This window comes from Schistocerca gregaria, chromosome 5, assembly GCF_023897955.1.
Source record: "Schistocerca gregaria isolate iqSchGreg1 chromosome 5, iqSchGreg1.2, whole genome shotgun sequence".
Taxonomy (NCBI): domain Eukaryota; kingdom Metazoa; phylum Arthropoda; class Insecta; order Orthoptera; family Acrididae; genus Schistocerca; species Schistocerca gregaria.
The window spans coordinates 98,594,715-98,600,074 of NC_064924.1; the positions used below are offsets into that span (position 1 = coordinate 98,594,715).

General features: G+C 42.6%; 1 non-coding gene across 1 annotated transcript; it reads right to left on the minus strand.

Moving 5' to 3' along the window:
- Nucleotides 1-2,823: 2,823 nt before the first annotated feature.
- On the minus strand, nt 2,824-2,898 carry Trnas-cga (transfer RNA serine (anticodon CGA)). Its single transcript has one exon. It is a non-coding gene; the product is annotated as a tRNA-Ser (tRNA).
- Nucleotides 2,899-5,360: the final 2,462 nt, after the last annotated feature.

Genomic DNA, 5,360 nt, shown 5'->3' on the forward strand with positions numbered 1-5,360 from the left:
TGCGACATGTAAGCTACAATAGAATCGCAGGCCAGAGAGCAGTGTCGGCAGCAGCAGTAGTGGTAGTAGTAGTAGCAGCTCGCAGTCGGGCGGTTGAGTCAGGTCGCAATTGTCTAGTTGTATAGCTCACAGAGAGCACTTGTGTCCTGTATGGCATTACCCAGGCCGGTCGTGGAGAACGATGGCGATGCCTGAGCGATGTAGTATAAGGTGAAAGCCAAAATTATTATTATTTACTGCCACGCTCATACGTAATTGGCAACAACTCATTTTGTACTATTGTTATGGCAAAGTCACATGTAAATAATTTTCAATAACTTTGCAATAATAACCTTTTTTTATAAAGACTTCTTTTTACTAATTTCTCCTATCCATAGTCATGTCAATTATCGCAAATAAAATCAATTATTTTTCATGCATAACAAAATCTCCAGCATTGCACTGGGCTGTGCCAGAAAAATTTGTTATAGGACCAGATATATACGCGTTATCCGGCGACATAATTCAAGTAAGAATTTTCAGTTTATTCTGAATGACTTTTCAGGGCCATAACGGAGCATTGCTGACGTCAAGATTTACCACTTTAGATTCACAGTCAGTTAATTATTGAAAGGTTATATATGAGTTACAATTTTATTGAGAGGTTAGTCACCATTTTCATTGCGAGGTTACGGAAAAAATCTGTTGGGAGGTTACACATGAAGTGGCATCATCCGTATTCACCATAAAAGAAGAAATTCTAGAGAATACGCTCTGCCAGAAAGGTCAGGGTGACAATCTTCTGGGATTGTGATGGTGTCATCCTCTTGAATGTGATGCCAAGAGGATGAACCATCCATTCAGAGGCATACGAGAAGACTCTGAATAAACTCAACAACCTTCTCTGACGGACAAGAATCCAGCAAAAATCTAGCTCCAACACGATAATGCATGCCCACACACAAGTTTGAGAACCCGGGAACACATCGCAAAATTTGGGTTGGATATCATTGCCTCATCCACCCTACAGTCCAGACCTGGCACCCTCGGACTTCCATCCCTTTGGGCCGCTTAAAGGTTCTCTACGTGTAACACACTTTGAAGGTGACGAAAGTGTCACTCATGCAGTGAAATCATGGCTACGCCTACAGGAAAAGAGCTTTTAGCAGCAGGGAATACATGATCTTCCACAACGTTGAGGTACGACCGTAGAACGCGATGGAGACTACGCAGAAAAATAGGACGTGGACTGGAAATGTTGATGTATACTGTCACCAAATTCTGACTCTTAACAATAAATATGTTCCGAGAAAAACAATGCGGTGCATTACTTATTGAACGACCCTCGTATAAGAAACCAGACCGGCAACTGCATAGAAAAGTGTGAGAAGCCGATATCTTTTCCAGTACTTTTTTTATTTTTAAACTGCTTTTGCCTGAAGATAGGTCACATTCTGCTACCACTCGTCCGTGAAGGTGAGAAATCGAAAGTATAAAAGAAGTAAAAGAAGCAGATTTGAAATTTGAGGCGCGCTAGTTGCCACTGCCTTTACACGTGCTGGGTACACTTGCTGCTAGTAGCTCTTCGCCAGCTACGTGCAGTGTCTGCAGCGACACGGACCTGCAGGTGCGAGCGCTTGCCGGCCACCTGCCGGCGTATCGGAGGCATCGCGTCGCTCCGGCAGCGCAAAGTGTTCCCCGGTGTGAGTCTGCCTGATGGCTGAGCCAGTCCGGACCGCTAGGCTGCGGCTCTGATGCTGACCGCAGATAGCCCTGCGACCACGCCTACCATCACTGTGGCCTGCTGCTATAGCAGTACTACTGTAGTCTCAGCCACATGCGCCATCCGTGCACACTGTCCTACCTCAAGCGATCCTCACATCGGGCGTGCGATGTTTCACGTTGCAGATCACTCAGAAGGGTGGAAAACAGAATCGAAAGAATCGCATTTTTTATGGAAAGGAATGTGCCCAATGAGATGATGATCGCTTTCTGAAGTTTCTTCAATAATATCCAGAATGGCGCTGAGAGCGGTGGTTACAAACTCTACAGGTCGAAACCCAACACATAGACAGTTCTGGAGAAAATGGATGTGTTGGGGAACAAGCTGTGCTTTGCTGACGCGGAGCCGTAGTCCAATCGGCAGGTTCGTTACACTTTACCAAGTTTGACTAAGTTTTAGTATGTTGTATATAGATAGTGTGTAGTGTACAGTACAACTTTTCGATCTCGAAAACCCGGCGCTATCTTCGAGGGAGCTGAAAAATCACGAAATTTTGCAAAGTTTTTCAATTTTTTTCTCTATATTTGTTGTCTATTTTTGTTTGCATTTGCATCCTAAGACAAAACGCACTCACGCATACCTTACAGTAGGTAAAATTTTCAACAATTTTAGCTTGTTAAACGTAGCTTATTAATCACATGTTTACTAAGATCAGAGCTTCAAAGAAACGGCAGAACTGTCAAAATAAGAATAAAAAGAAAAAGCAGTAACAGAAGAGGTTTTAATTTTAAGTATATAACTTTTTAAAGCGATAATGATAGATGGCTTTGTCAGCACTCAACATCAAGAAACGCCTCCTTCCCCCTCCCGCCTTTACCCTTAATGAAATGTTCACTTCTGCCAACACTGCGCAAAAGCTGCAAGAAAGAAAGCTTACTCTATGATAGGTGCATCTGTCAATGTTTAACAACTACAAGAACGTGCCAACCCTCCCTAACTCAATGTGACCTACATACATTTTCAGATGGTACTACTCTCCCTGCGTATGTTGCAGTCAGGCCCACTAGATGTGTGATATGGTGAGCAACTTAACTTCAAACTTCCTGGCAGATTAAAACTGTGTGCCCGACCGAGACTCGAACTCGGGACCTTTGCCTTTCGCGGGCAAGTGCTCTACCAACTGAGCCACCGAAGCACGACTCACGCCCGGTACTCACAGCTTTACTTCTGCAGAGTGAAAATCTCATTCTGGAAACATCCCCCAGGCTGTGGTATCCTTTCTTTCAGGAGTGCTAGTTCTGCATGTTTCGCAGAAGAGCTTCTGTAAAGTTTGGAAGGTAGGAGACGGATACTGGCAGAAGTAAAGCTGTGAGTACCGGGCGTGAGTCGTGCTTCGGTAGCTCAGTTGGTAGAGCACTTGCCCGCGAGAGGCAAAGGTCCCGAGTTCGAGTCTCGGTCGGGTACACAGTTTTAATCTGCCAGGAAGTTTCATATCAGCGCACACTCCGCTGCAGAGTGAAAATCTCATTCTGGAATTTAACTTCAGATTCTTAATGGTACATGCGGCCAAGTAACGTACTGATAAGCAATCACATCGATAGTTATGCACTAAGCATCTGACCTAATAACTGTAATATGATTTATATTGTTTTATATTTGGGCCACTGTATTTTGTCTGACAGACTATCAGTATTACACAGGTAACTAACATTACCGCTGCACGAATTCTGCCGAATCCAAATCACAGAGCAGTTTATTCAGGTACTCTGTCAAAATATTGTGCTTTGTCCAACCATTGTAGATCAATGGAATTCTGAGAGGACAAGGAACGTGTGACAGGTTTCCAGAAGAAAATGGCTGCCGTCTACTAATTAACTATGGCCACCATCTTGTGTCACTGATTCAAATTTATTCTCAGAGTTACACAAATAATCTCTTACAATTTATAACTTTACGCAGTGAGCATGATACTTAGTTAACATTATAAAGTTCCTATGGTCTCGTAAAACTCTACTCTACCGTTCACTATTATGGTTACGATGAGGTTGTCGACTGCTAACTTCTTACTCCTTCGCTCATCCATATCATTCGATCACCGAATCACTGAAATACTGATAAACTGTCCTACATGAAATCATTTTGGTTTAATGCCTGATTTGAAAACCCACTAAGGATCCACATAAAAATAACGAAAAAATGCGTATCTTTCACGGGAACGAAATATGTGGTGGCACCGCCAGACACCACACTTGCTAGGTGGTAGCCTTTAAATCGGCCGCTGTCCGGTAGTATACGTCGGACCCGCGTGTCGCCACTATCAGTGATTGCACACCGAGCGCCGCCACACGGCAGGTCTAGAGAGTCTTCCTAGCACTCGCCCCAGTTGTACAGCCGACTTTGCTAGCGATGGTTCACTGACTTCTACGCTCTCATTTGCCGAGACGATAGTTAGCATAGCATTCAGCTGCGTTATTTGCTACGACCTAGCAATGCGCCATTATCAGTACTATTGATATTGTAAACCATGTATAGTCAAGAGCGACGTTCGTCATTAATGGATTAAAGTTAAGTATTCCACCAGCTACGTCCGTTTTTCTCAATTCTAATTTCCTTGTCATGTTCCAGACCTCACGCCAGTCTGCGTGAGCTAAAACGCGTGCATTTCGGCCTCCTTTAGTAACCCTGTGTTGGCTCTCCTGCCAACCACAACAAAATACACCAAAATTATTCATTTGACTGTCAGTCCAGTTTTCTCATAATTCAAATTTTAATCCAGTTTCACACGTCACATGCCTAGTTTTGTAATTATCGTGGCAACATCTTTTGTGTGCAATTTTTTCTCCTGGCGCTAATATCATCCACCATACTATACCATGACCAGGTCAGTTTCACACACTAGTAAGATTATTTTTCATGTTTTACACACGCAACTTTTCCTATTTAATCCATCTTAAACTCTCGGGAATTCAAGCTCATTTCCCAGTGCAGTACAACTCACATCGAGCCGCTGGCAAGTGGCTAATAATTCACCCTTATTCGCTCTCGGAGTACCAAAAAACAAACGTACTCCACACAAAATATTGCTAAATTAAATTATCATTACCACACTAAATCTTTCTACTGAAGCTACACATGTGGGTGTTAGTCCGATGTGATCTCACCATGTGTGTGATGAAACAAAGCTCATCTTACTTACCATTTTAACAAGAAATTTTAACTAACCAAAAGATTTACATGACAAATTATTACTGATTCACACTTAGTCAAGCACTTCTGTTCTTCTTAGTTTGTACAGCACCCTGAAAGGAAGGAAGTGCTTAATTTAATCCAAAACTGCACTTGAAGTACTTAAATATTTTCAGCTTAAAATTAATATAAGCTGTAATTCACCTTATACATTAGTAGACGTAGTATCATCATGACCATTGGCCTGTAACAATGAAACCTAACGTTCCCAAGACTTACCTTACTAAATACCCTGTGAAGCGACAAAGAAACTAGTGTAGGCATGCGATATATGATATATAAGCAGGCATAATACGACATTGGATAATACGACATGGGATCTGGATAAGCTGCAAGAACCAGAGGTTGTACAGAGTTTCAAGGAGAGAATAAGGGAACAATTGACAGGAATGGGGGAAAGAAACACAGTAGA